This window comes from Aquarana catesbeiana, linkage group LG03, assembly GCF_042186555.1.
Source record: "Aquarana catesbeiana isolate 2022-GZ linkage group LG03, ASM4218655v1, whole genome shotgun sequence".
In the NCBI taxonomy this organism is placed as follows: domain Eukaryota; kingdom Metazoa; phylum Chordata; class Amphibia; order Anura; family Ranidae; genus Aquarana; species Aquarana catesbeiana.
In genome coordinates, this window is record NC_133326.1 from 594,233,718 (window position 1) to 594,248,487 (window position 14,770).

Genomic DNA, 14,770 nt, shown 5'->3' on the forward strand with positions numbered 1-14,770 from the left:
GAGGTGATGGAATAATATAGTGGTTGTCATTTTATGTGACAGAATAGGTAATCCTCATGTCTGTCTCTGGACACGTTTAACTAAAGCTAATATGGATTATTTAGGCCAGAAGTCACTCACTCTTACAGAGTGCAGTATAAGTAAGAACCTTAGATGCATGACTGGTTAAGAAGATGATTGCTATTGTTTTTTTTTTTTTAATTCCTAAACTGACAAGTTGGGGGGGGGGCATAATTTGGCCCATGAAATTATACACTAAAGAGACAATATTATCCAACATGTTTAATGTAACAGATCCATAGTTTAAAAGTCAGTTTAGTATTTCTGCATAGCCATTCTCTTGCACTTATGTGTATGTTTTACATTTAACAAACTACAACATAGTAGGTATATGATGCCTGCTCAGCTTCGGCCCTCATCACCAGGATGACTTTGACTAAAGTAAAGACCATACTAAGGTGGATCAAGGGATTACCATCCGGGGGATCTTACCACATGCAGTATGTGATCATCAAGTGTGTGGCTCAACCAGCTGACATCCATTTATCACTGATATTAATTGTTGGTGAACTATTTCTAAGGGATCTTCAAACTTTAACCTGTAGACCAGCCTTTTTCAACCAGGGTGCCTTGAGGTTTCTTCAGGGGTGTCTTGGCGAAAATGCCTAAAAATTGCCCCAAAATTGTATGCAAGCCAACGTGTGGATGAAACCTGCCTTTTAGTTACATGAAGCCACAGGTTTTCATTGTACACCATTACAACCTTCTAGCTGCCAACCTCCTAATGAACAATGACATCATCAATTGATAAGGAGGATGCCAGTTGCCTGCATATCATCCTTGTTTGACCCTCCCTTGCCTCTCCCCATCAGCTTTGGGGTCTCATTAGCAAAGTGATGGAGAAAACTGAGGGAGAAGAGAAACATTGGAATACTAGTCAGTACCAGTTTGCAAATTGTATTTGCTTTTGAAGAATAAATAATCTCTAATGCTGGGTGTCCTACAAGTATTGATGTTACTGCATTATGTAAAACTATCAGAATATTTTTTACATTTTAGAATGGGATGCCTCAAGACTGTCCATAATTTTGGGAGGGTGCCTCGAGATTGTCCATAATTTTACAGGGTGCCTTGACTGAAAAAAGGTTGAGAAACACTGCTGTAGACCATCTTGTAAATTTATATTAAGTTTTTTAGTAAGTGTTTATAGTAGTATCAAACCATTTTTTTTTTTAATTGTCCTCTGCCGTGTCATGCCATAATATGCTAGGATGCACCACACACTAGCACAATATGGCAAAATAACTTATCAGATGGAGTCCTTCCGAGCTGCACTGTCACGTGCTTCCATCTTCACCCAGTCTTCCTTCAAAGTTCTGTCTCTTTGACTTCTTATGGCTGGACCATGATGAAGTAATTTCTGTACAAGAGTCACATCCCTACAGCAGTGGCGGTAAGTGTGATCTGAGCTGCACAGTTTACATTACTGCTGATAGATAAAGGGGCATTGATAACAGAAGAGATCACTAGAGTCACTTCCTGTCAGCAGTTTAAAAAAAAATGAGTTCAATACCACTTAAAGGTCTAGAAATATTGCAGAAATTGAAAAAGCATGTGGCATAAAGAAAACCTGTAATGAAGGTATATGAATGCTACCATGATTGTCCTTCTGAAAACACTAGTTGTCTGGCTGACATACTCGCCCAATGGCTTTAACCACTTTACTACTGCTGTACGTTTTTAAAATGGTGGGTTGATTTACATGAATGTGTGCAGTGCTTTGGTTACTACATGTGCATACACCTGGCATACACACACAGTGATTGTGCTGTCATCAAACAGCACAGAGACATAGACACATGCAGCATGGATCTGACTGACAGAATCTGACTGACAGTAGTAGGAGCCTATGGCTCTCACTGCTCTCAATGTATCCTATGAGAAGAGGAAGAGAGAGATTAGTGGCACTCCAGTTAGGACAGTGCTGAAGCATGACAAGAGCCAGGTAAGAGTTGGGGAGGATAGAAAAAGAAGGGGGATGTTTTTTACCTTAATGCAGGAAAAGCATTAAAGTGCCACTAAAGGCAAAACTTTTTTTTTCCATTTTGGATGGAGTAAAGGGAGGGTTACAACCATGCTGTGTCTCTTTTCCATTGGTTCATTATAGTTAGATGGGCTGCAATCAGAATGTGAAGCATCACGGTCCTAAATTGTTTTGGTACATTCTCAATTGGGAGAACCAGAAGGGCTAAAGTTGGTGAAGGTGGTATGATACATCCTGTAATAGAGGGTATTCATTTAAATATGTATTAATTTAAATACAGTGTTCCAGAAGCTCGACATGGACTTACATTGCCACAGTATGTGAAGTTGTAAGAAACAGGGAGGAGTTGTCATTGCGCAAGTGAAAGTGGAAAAATGAAAAACGAAAAGCATGAAGCAAGCTGCTGGCAAGTACACAACAGAATAAATTGTGTCAAAATACATATAAACAACAATTTCCGCGCTAAATACAAAAATAGTAATATAACATGTGAAATTAAATAAAGTGACACTAGTCAGTCCATAAGATTTCCATATAGGTTCGTACAGAAATAAAGTGATATATTGTTGCAACACATGTCCAAATGATAGTGAGCGACCGTACACCCAAGTGCGCCTTCCACCATATAGATACAAGATGTGCCCTTACCAGATAGGTAGACTACACACTACAGGAGTCTAATCACGCATTGAATCACACATCAATAAAGGATCCATCCACTGGAGGTAGAGAAGGGTAGCGTCACGGTGCTGGTTAATCACGCTTTCTCATGGCGGTTTATGTAAAAAAGGCAAATAGTCGCCACATAGCGTAAAACCAGGGTGGTTTTATTGAAAAAATGCCATTAAAAGTGACCACAGGTCCAATACAATGTAACAAGTGGATAAAAAGGTTCTCACATAAAAATCTGAAGATCAGAGTAGATCCAAGGGTGGAGTTTATGTCCAGCTATACCACGCTACTCTGATCTGCAGATTTTTATGTGAGAACCTGTCTCAGACATTAAAGAGTGGAAACAATAAAACACAGTAAACAGTAAAGTATAAAAAATTGCATACCTGAAAAGCAACCATGATAAAACATAATAACAATAAAACATTGCAGAATAGTATACAGTAAAAAAGAGCAGAACAATAGAGAGAGAATAGAGAGAGAGAGAACAATAAAACAACAACTATTTTTTTTTTTTTTATATATATATATTTTTTTTACACTTTTTTTGTAACTGTAACTTTTATAACTGTAACCGGTTCCAGGTTCGGGTCTCTCAAAATGCGATGGCATCTTAGCAGACCCTGTGAAAGTGTGCCTAGTTTGTGCAATGCTGTACCCTACGCTAATACTCAACTAGTGTATGGTAGCTTTCAAAACATTTACCAATGCAAAGACCAGGATTGTCAGGACAGGAGGGACAATAATAGTAGGTGTCACGCCTATATCTGCGCTTGCTGCAGACACAACATCTTTTTTGGGGGGGTTCGTTGGGTAGGGGTACTCGGGAGGACATAAAGAAAATGCCTCTCATGCAGCCGACTGCATTTGGTTGGGGATGTGAATGGGGGAAGTACGGGTGCTGCAGAAGTGGTGGGTTCCCAATTAGGATTGGCAAATGCAGCAGGAAGGGCACTATGGGCACGACAGGCCTGTGTTTGTCTTCTTCTTGGTGGCAGCGGGGCACTACTTGTGCTTGCCACCTCACCAGCTTAAACTGCACTTATGGGACTCGCCACGTCACCAAGTCACCAAGTCACCAAGTGTTACTGCAGTGCTGGTTTGACTACGACCGGGGTGTACTAGGCCGCTGGTGCTTGCCAGTTCACCAAAACGCTACCAAAAAAACTGTTAGCGATCGCAGGGATCAGGCCTGACTCTGCGAACGCTGCAGTTATGTGTTTAGTGTTTTGTAAGTGACAGTGATCGATCAATACTGCACTTGGGTGGGCTGGGCTGGGCGGAGGGGCAAAACACAGGTGCTAGCAGGTATCTGGGCTGATCCCGCTAACACTGCGTTTTTGAGAACCCTAAACTGCTGGGGACGCTAGTATAGATCTGATCGGATCAGATATTGATCCGTTCAGATACTATACCACTAAGGGAGGTGTATGGTGCGTGCATGGGTGTTAGCGGTACTGGCGCTAACTTGACGCTGCCTGGGGCTGGTGCTTGCCAGTTCACCAAAACGCTACCAAAAAAAAAACTGTTAGCGATAGCAGGGATGAGACCTGACTCTGCGAACGCTGCAGTTATGCGTTTAGTGTTTTGTAAGTGACAGTGATCGATCGATACTGCACTTGGGTGGGCTAGGCTGGGCCGGGCAGAGGGGCAAAACACAGGTGCTAGCAGGTATCTGGGCTGATCCAGCTAACAGTGCGTTTTTGGGAACCCTAAACTGCTGGGGACGCTAGTATAGATCTGATCGGATCAGATATTGATTAGGTAATTTATTAGGTAATAAACGGCGGGTGTCCTGACACTATAAAAAATAAACTAACCAGCGTCACGCATAACAGTTATACGGTGATCACTGGTGAAAGGGTTAACTAGGGGGCAATCAGGGGGTTAAAACCATTATTAGGTAGTATATGGGGGTCCCTGACGCTATAAAACGCTGACGGCGAACCTAATTACTTATCTCCCTAACTGGCGTCACCAGTGACACTAATACAGCGATCAGAAAAACGATCGCTTAGTGACACTGGCGACGGGGGGGTGATCAAGGGGTTAAAACTTTATTAGGGGGGGTTAGGGGGATATCCTAGACCTAAAGGGGGCTAACACTAACTGCCCTACCACTTCTAACTGTCACAAACTGACACCATTGCAGTAATCAGAAAAAAAAAACTGCTATTGGTGTCACTGTGACGGGGGGGGGGTGATCAGGGGGTGATCAAGGGGTGATGGGGGGTGATGGGGGGTGAAAAGTGTGCCTAGTGTGTTTTACTGTCAGTGTAGTGTTGTGCAGACTTACTCAGATGTCTTCTCTCTTCTGCGCCGCAACGGAAATTACCGACCCGAGGAGAGATGACATCACTTCCTCTGCCGCTGTTTACTATACAGCAGCAGAGGAAGATTCTCATTCATTGGGAGCGATCGTGAGGGGGTGGCCACGAATGAGTGGTCTCCCCCTCAGCCTGGATCGCTCCCCTAACAAAGATGACCTCCTCGTGCACCGGGGGGGCACAATGCGCCCCCCGCCCGCAGGAGGCAGATCACGTACCAGGTACGTGATTTTGCCTGCCCGTGCCATTCTGCCGCAGTATATCTGCGTTAGGCGGTCGGCAAGTGGTTAAGGAATTAGCTATTTCTTTAGGGTGATATACTTTTGCGCCCCTTGTAGGGATGATCAAATGCGCTATTTTGGATTTTTCTTGTTGTGCTTGTATTTGACGAGCTAGTAGCTTTCCAGCTTTTTTACTATATAGGTAGTGATTAGTGAGACGTTTTCAGGCACTTTAAGCATTTTCCATGTTTAAATACTAGGAGTTGTTTAAGCTCCATTCTACATTTTTGTAGCTCTGTTGTTAGTAAAGGGGTAACTGTTTGTTTTGAGACTCAAGGCGCTGAATTGTATCAAGAAGGGTTTTACGGTGCCTTGAAAAAGTATTCACACCCCTTGAAATTTTCCACATTTTGTCATGTTACAACCAAAAATGTAAATGTATTTTATGTGATTAGACCAACACAAAGTGGCACATAGTGAAGTGGAAGGAAAATAATACATGGTTTTCAAGATTTTTTACAAATAAATATGTGAAAAGTGTGAGGTGCATTTGTAGAATCACCTTTCACTGCAATTACAGCTTCAAGTCTTTTTGGATATGTCTTTACCAGCTTTGCACATCTAGAAAGTGACATTTTTGCCCATTCTTCTTTGCAAAATAGCTCAAGCTCTGTCAGATTGGATGGAGAGCGTCTGTGAACAGCAATTTCCAAGTCTTGCCACAAATTATCAATTGGATTTAGGTCTGGACTTTGACTAGGCCATTTTCTGTTTCAGTATGTTTATTGAGATTTTCAATTCAGATATAAAAGTAACAATACAGAAAATGCCCCCTCCTACACGCCAACATAGCCTGACGAAAGAGACAAACATGTAAGGGTCAAATATCCAACAATCAGTGCTTGCCAAATAGCTGTGTGTACATCTCTATGCCTAACTCAGTAATTGTACATGTGCTATCAGTATAATGTTCTGTAATAACAGTAATTACATGTTGTCAGAAAACATGGAGGTCCAATGGGGGGCCAGAAGCTCCCATAAACAGTTGGCACATGACATGTATTGATGCAGATAGTATAATTGGCTCACCTGTCCTTAGGACTATCAATTATTTACGTATAATGTGTTCAGCTAAACCTTTATAACCACTTTGTTCTGAAGGAAACTGGTTGATCATGTACACTGGGGAGAGTGGTCCTAGTTTACTAGAATTGGTTAGGGTCACACTGTGCCGGGGCCTCCAGGGTAATCACTTCACCCCTATGGGTTCACACTGTGGAGTAACAGAGCCCGTGGCCTCAGCCCGATGACGAGCCCCGTCCATTACCTCACTCCCCTCCCCGGGGATGTCTACCAGTCTTCCGGGTCACAACAGTCCCCGGAATAGGGAGGAGGGGGTTGTTCACTTAGGGCTAGAACTAGCTCAATCAAAAGCGTAGCTATCTATCATCTACTCATGATAATCCAGTTTGGTAAATTTCCTTGTGAAGAGCTGAGTATTAAGCTCTCAACATGCCGATAACAAGTCTGGTGATATGTACCATGAGAACGAGTTAAGAGAGAAAGTGGGGGGGAATAGGGGGAAAGAGAAGAGATAGAGGAGGAGGGATATGTGGTCCCTCTGCAGATTCCTTCATGTACTGTATGTAGGTGACCCAGGTAAAGCGGGATCTTGATATGTGTGGCCCATGGTTCCCATACCTTTTCAAAGCGCTGGACTCTGTCCAGCAGCTTTGCAACAGTTTGTTCCTGGGTCATGATTCAGGATATTTTCCGCTTAGCAGCCAAGATTGATACTGTTGTTTTTTTCCAGGCTTTCGCTAAGGTTATCTTGGCTCCCAAGCACATGAGGAAGATAAGTTGTTATGTGCACTTAGGGGTGTTGTGCACACTGCTGTTTAAGAGAATATATGTGGGGTCCTGAGCAACTTGTCTCTGTTACCTTTTGCAGTACATGGAGGAATTTATTCCAGTAACTTCTTATACGGGGGCAAAACCACCATATATGAAGCACCGTGGCTATATGCCCGCATCCTCTATAGCAGAGGGGAGATGCGTCTGCGTATATTTTGGATAGTCTAGCGGGGACATAGTATCATCTTGTGAACACTATAATGTTAGCTTCTATCAGTGAGATGTTTAGGATACCTTTAGACGATCTGCGGAAGGCTTGAAACCACTTGTCAGGGTCCAGCTGGATGTCCAGATCTGCCTCCCAGGATCGGGCATATGCCGGGGAGTCTGCCTTGTCTGCCAGGGAAGAGTATATAATGGAGATGATCAAGATCCTATGCTGGAACACCATTGTTCGTACATAGTTGCTTTGGGAGTGCCCAATTTGTCAGTCCATAGTGTGTGGAAGAAGTGCCTGATCTGAGAAAGTCTGAACTGGCATGTCTAGTTTGCTTAGGCAGTGACCTAATGATAACAGCCATTTGAGGTAAAGAAGTGTCCTATCCTGAAAAGCCCCTTGTTTAGCCACCAGCGAAAGGCGTATATACAGTATCTCACAAAAGTGAGTACACCCCTCACATGTTTGTAAATATTTTATTCTATCTTTTCCTGTGACAATACTGAAGAAAACACTTTGCTACAATGTAAAGTAGTGAGTGTACAGCTTGAATAACAGTGTAAATTTGCTGTCCCCTCAAAATAACTCAACACACAGCCATTAATGTCTAAAATGCTGGCAACAAAAGTGAGTACACACCTAAGTGCAAATGTCCAAATTGGGCTTAAAGTGTCAATATTTTGTGTGACCATCATTATTTTCCGGCACTGCCTTAACCTTCCTGGGCATGGAGTTCACCAGAGCTTCACAGGTTGTCACTGGAGTCCTCTGCCACTCCTACATGACGACATCACAGAGCTGGCGGATGTTAGAGTCATTGCACTCCTCCGGCTTCTATTTGAGGATGCCCCACAGGTGCTCAATAGGGTTTAGGTCCAGAGACATGCTTGGCCAGTCCATTACCTTTACCCTCAGCTTCTTTAGAAAGACAGTGGTTGTCTTGGAGGTGTGTTTGGGGTCATTATCACGTTGGAATACTGCCCTGCGGCCCAGTCTCCAAAGGGAGGGGATCATGCTCTGCTTTAGTATGTCACAGTACATGTTGGCATTCATGGTTCCCTCAATGAACTGTAGCTCCCCGGTGCAGCACTCATGCAGCCCCAGACCATGACACTCCCACTCCCATGCTTGACTGTAGGCAAGACACACTTGTCTCTGTACTCCTCACTTGGTTTCCGCCACACACGCTTGACACCATCTGAACCAAATACGTTTATCTTGGTCTCATCAGACCACAGGACATGGTTCCACTAAGCCATGTCCTAACTCTGCTTGTCTTCAGCAAACTGTTTGCGGGCTTTCTTGTGCATCATCTTTAGAAGAGGCTTCTTTCTGGGACGATAGCCATGCAGACCAATTTGATGCAGTGCGCAACGTATGGTCTGAGCACTGACAGGCTGACCTCCCACCCCTTCAACCTCTGCAGTAATCATATGTCTATTTCCCAATGACTACCTCTGGATATGACGCCAAGTGCCTGCACTCAATTTCTTTGGTCGACCATGGCGAGGCCTGTTCTGAGTGGAACCTGTCCTGTTAAACTGCTGTATAGTCTTGGACATCGTACTGCACCTCAGTTTAAGGATCTTGTCAATCTTCTTATAGCATAGGCCATCTTTATGTAGAGCAACAATTCTTTTTTCAGATCCTCAGAGAGTTCTTTGCCATGAGGTGCCATGTTGAACTCCCAGTGACCAGTATGAGAGAGTCAGAGTGATAACACCAAATTTAACACACCTGCTCCCCATTCACACCTGAGACCTTGTAACACTAAGGAGTCACATGACACCAGAGAGGTAAAATGGCTAATTGGGCCCAATTTGGACATTTTCACTTAGGGGTGTAGTCACTTTTGTTGCCAGTGGTTTAGACATTAATGGCTGTTTGTTGAGTTATTTTGAGAGGACAGCAAATTTACACTGTTATACAAGCTGTACACTCACTACTTTACATTGTAGCAAAGTGTAATTTCTTCAGTGTTGTCACATGAAAAGATATAATAAAATATTTACAAAAATATGAGGGGTGTATTCACTTTTGTGAGATACTGTATTCATCCCTGGGGGAAAATCAGAGTTGTGAAATAGGTGTGAGAGGGGTCTCAGTGTAGATATCAGTTGTGCGTGTTTATGTATTGTATCACATAGTGCTAGGGAGTGTGAGAGTGTGGCAGCTAGGATAGCTGGTCTGTGTTTTGCTGGTCTCCAGAGTAGAAAGTCTAGCGTATGGTGGGGACTGTCTGCCTTTCTAGGGAGACCCAGTCAGTTTTGTGGCCCTTGGAATATATGATGGAAAATTGGGCCAATTGGGCTGCTTGGTAGTAAAGCCATAGGTTTGGGAGTCCCAGTCCTCCTTAGGTTTTAAGTCAGAGTAGGATCTCTTTTGCAAATCGGTGACCCCTAACTCTCCAGACAAAACTGACAATCTTGGATTGAAGCTTAGTCAAAGTGAATTTTTTAATGGGGATAGGAAGGGAATGAAAAAGGTATAGTAGATGAGGTAGTAGTGTCATCTTTATGGCGTTTAACCTGCCCAGCCAGGATAGGCCAACCTTCGACCACGTGTTTAGTTCTGCTTTGAGAGAGCAGAATATGTGGATAGTTGGCTGTGTATAGGGTACTAACACTTTTGGTCAGTATGATTCCGAGGTAGGGAATTGCTTCTTCTGCCCAGGAGAAGGGGAAGTGTTGTTTGAGTTGGTCTATTAGTTTTGGTTGGACAGATATGTTTATAGGTATTGATTTGGTTACGTTTACTTGGAGACTGGAAATACACCCAAATTTCTTAAGTAGCCAGAAAACATTGGGGGTAGAGATCAGCGGTGATGTTAGGAACAATAGCATGTCGTCTGCGAAGTAGGCACACTTATGTTCTTACTGGCCACATTTAACTCCTTTTATATCAGAATTGGTTCTGATGGCTATAGCCAGTGATTCAATCGCAATCACGAAGATCAAGGGCGATAGAGGGTAACCCTGCCGTGTTCCTCTTCTGATATCAAAAGACAAGGAGTAATGCCTCAGTAAACACTCTTGGGCATTTTGGTTAGAGTAAAGGGTGTGTATAAGTCTAAAGAATTTGACTCCAAACCCCCAACGTTCCAGGATGGGCAGGAGGGCAGGTCTGCAAGTATTAGATTGATTATCAAGTATGATCTACTGTATATGGGACCGAAAAGAATGTAAAGTCCTTTTCACCTGGGTGTAGACGTCTCCAAGCATTAAATAGAGATTCATTATGTAAAGTATTATTAAGTGTTGTCCTGTGTCTGGAGATTGGGGAAGTGCTGTCCATTTTATTTTCTATTACTAAATTAAAATATCCTAGCAGGAGGAAGGTACCTTTGCTTACTGATTTGACTTTACTTTTCTTAAAAAGGATAGTTGACCTTGGTTGGGAGCATAAACTGACACAATTGTATACATTACATTGTTCAATGCACAAACCAATATAATATAACGACCGTTCAAATCAGTGAAAACATCATGCAAGGTAAAGAAAACTATGTTCTTGATTGCACTGAGAATACCATTGTGTTTAGCTTGTGCATTTACAAAGAAAATATGCAGATACATTCTATGTGAGAATTTAGGGGCTTTTGCAGCATGGAAATGGGTTTCCTGTATACACAGTGTATCCTCCTGTAGTCTCTGAGCTTCGGACGACATTGTTTTGTGCTTGAAGGGGCTATTCAAGCCCTTAACATTAAGAGATACAATTTTGATTGTCATAGGGAAGGATGAGTTCTTGGAAAGAGCAGTTCAATGTCACAAGTTCCAAGTGACCCAAATGAGCATTGAAGAAGGACCTGAGTACTGGGAAGATATCTGTTTCTCTAGTAATATGATGGGGAAATTGGTAATAATACTTTATACACATGGGAGGTAGGACCAGTTTAATTCAGGTAGATATTAGGATGATATAAAAGCACTTGGTAAGTGAGGATTAAAAACAACAGAACATAACTTGGAACTAAGAAAAGATCCATCTTCTGAGGGCTAAAATGAGGAATTCCGGAAGGTAAGCAAGAAAGTGGGTATCAATGGTGGGAACGTCTGCAGCTCCATCCACCACACTAAGAAAAAATGTGGGGGTTCCTTTTTAGGAGAACCAAAATGTAGATGTCTCAGGTTTAAGTATGCCTTGGTTTAGATGGGCCATGTTTTTTCTGAATGGATACCTCTGCAGTAGGGATGAGCTTCGAGTTCGAGTCAAACCCATGTTCGACTCGAACATCGCCTGTTTGACCGTTCGTCAAATTGTGAACGATATGGGCCGTTCGCGCCAAATTCGAGATTGGCCAAGCATGCACTATGACCCGCATGCTTGGCCAATCACAGCGCCGTGTGTACAGAGAGCCATAATTGGCCAAAGCCAGGGTGGCTTTGTCCAATTATGGCTCAAGGGGTTTAGTACACGCCCCACACTATATAAAGCCGCCTGCGTGGCGGCCTTGTGTTGTGTGTTGCGGCGGCGGAGAGAGATAGATAGACAGAGAGACAGTGTCATTTGATTTAAGTTAGATAGAGTAGGCAGGTCGAGTCAGTTAGCTGCACTTACAGTGTATTGTGTATATACATATGCATCCCAGGTGTTGTATATATATATATATATATATATATATATATATATATATATATATATATATATATATATATATACACTGTATTCAGTTTAGCTAGATCCGTTCCTGTTATTCTCTTCCTAATATACTGACAGGCAAGCAGGTGTTTTTACAGTATTTACAGTTAGTGTACTATGTACCCTGCACAGTTGCACCTACAGTATAGCTACCTGAAGTCAAGTGCTGGTGTTCTTCTTCTGATCCTATTAATACCACAGGCAGGCAGCTTGAAGTATTTACATTTAGTGTATTGTGTACCCTGCACGGTTGCACCTATAGCTACCCGAAGACAACTGCTGGTGTGCTTCTTCTGATCCTATTAATACCACATTCTGCTAGCTGCTGTATAATCAGTATATATATACATCCCAGTTTTGTGCAACTACATCTCACTGCAGTGCAGGCCATTAGTATGTCTTGAAGGCCAACAAGGAGAGGCAGACAGTCACAAGCCAATAAAAGAGGGCAAGCAGGCTCTGTGTCTAGAGGCAACAGTGCTGGTCATGGACACGGTGCATCCTCATCAGCACGTGGCCGTGGGACACGCTTGTCCTTTTTTTTGGCAGCTGGCCTGTTGAGCCATAACATGTGGAAGACTTGGTAGAGTGGATGACCAAGCCACCCTCATCCTCATCCACCCTCACCCAGGCTCAGGGTACGTTGTCTGGCAAAGCAGCTGCCAACGCGGCCTTTTCCCTCGGCTCAGTGGAATCGGTCACTCCTTCCCTAGCCCCACCATGTCCTCCTGAGGAGTCCCCCGAACTGTTTGACCACAGTGTTGGGTACATGCTCCAGGAGGATGCCCAGCGTTTTGAAGGCTCAGATGATGGTAGTCGGTTAGAGGAAGCCAGTAACGTGAGCCCAGACAGAGTGGGTGCCCAGAAAGGACAGCTATCTGGCAGGCATGTTCCCCCAGCTGCAGCATATTGCCAGATTTGCTCCAGTGATGAGGAGGGAGGGGATGATGAGGTCACTGACTCCACGTGGGTGCCTGATAAGAGAGAGGAGGAGGAGGAGGAGGAACATCACCAACGAGGCAGGATGCCCTCCAGGGGCCAGCTTAAGGGCAGCACACCGACTGCATCACACCTCAGAGCTCCGCATGTGCAGCGCACTGCTGGCTCTGCACGTTATTCCAAAAGTTCTTTGGTGTGGGCCTTTTTTACATAGTTACATAGTAGGGGAGGTTGAAAAAAGACACAAGTCCATCAAGTCCAACCTATGTGTGTGATTATGTGTCAGTATTACATTACATATCCCTGTATATTGCGGTCCTTCAGGTGATTATCTAATAGTTTCTTGAAGCTATCAATGCTCCCCGCTGAGACCACCGCCTGTGGAAGGGAATTCCACATCCTTGCCGCTCTTACAGTAAAGAACCCTCTACGTAGTTTAAGGTTAAACCTCTTTTCTTCTAATTGTAATGAGTGGCCACGAGTCTTATTAAACTCTCTTCTGCGAAAAAGTTTTATCCCTATTGTGGGGTCACCAGTACAGTATTTGTAAATTGAAATCATATCCCCTCTCAAGCGTCTCTTCTCCAGAGAGAATAAGTTCAGTGCTCGCAACCTTTCCTCATAACTAAGATCCTCCAGACCCTTTATTAGCTTTGTTGCCCTTCTTTGTACTCGCTCCATTTCCAGTACGTCCCTCCTGAGGACTGGTGCCCAGAACTGGACAGCATACTCCAGGTGCGGCCGGACCAGAGTCTTGTAGAGCGGGAGAATTATCGTTTTATCTCTGCAGTTGATCCCCCTTTTAATGCATGCCAATATTCTGTTTGCTTTATTAGCAGCAGCTTGGCATTGCATGCCATTGCTGAGCCTATCATCCACTAGGACCCCCAAGACCTTTTCCATCCTAGATTCCCCCAGAGGTTCTCCCCCCAGTGTATAGATTGCATTCATATTTTTGCCACCCAAATGCATTATTTTACATTTTTCTACATTGAACCTCATTTGCCATGTAGTCGCCCACCCCATTAATTTGTTCAGGTCTTTTTGCAAGATTTCCACATCCTGCGGAGAAGTTATTGCCCTGCTTAGCTTAGTATTGTCTGCAAACACAGAGATGGAACTGTTTATCCCATCCTCCAGGTCGTTTATGAACAAATTAAATAGGATTGGTCCCAGCACAGACCCCTGGGGGACCCCACTACCCACCCCTGACCATTCTGAGTACTCCCCATTTATCACCACCCTCTGAACACGCCCTTGTAGCCAGTTTTCAATCCATGTACTCACCCTATGGTCCATGCCAACGCACCTTATTTTGTACAGTAAACGTTTATGGGGAACTGTGTCAAATGCTTTTGCAAAATCCAGATACACCACGTCTACGGGCCTTCCTTTATCTAGATGGCAACTCACCTCCTCATAGAAGGTTAATAGATTGGTTTGGCAAGAACGATTCTTCATGAATCCATGCTGATTACTGCTAATGATATCATTCTTATTACTAAAGTCTTGTATATAGTCCCTTATCATCCCCTCCAAGAGTTTACATACTATTGATGTTAGGCTAACTGGTCTGTAATTCCCAGGGATGTTTTTTGGGCCCTTTTTAAATATTGGTCCTACATTGGCTTTTCTCCAATCAGCTGGTACCATTCCAGTCAATAGACTGTCTGTAAAAATTAGGAACAACGGTCTGGCAATCACCTGACTGAGTTCCCTAAGTACCCTCGGATGCAAGCCATCTGGTCCCGGTGATTTATTAATGTTAAGTTTCTCAAGTCTAATTTTAATTCCGTCCTCTGTTAACCATGTAGGTGCTTCCTGTGTTGTGTCATGAGGATAAACACTGCAGTTT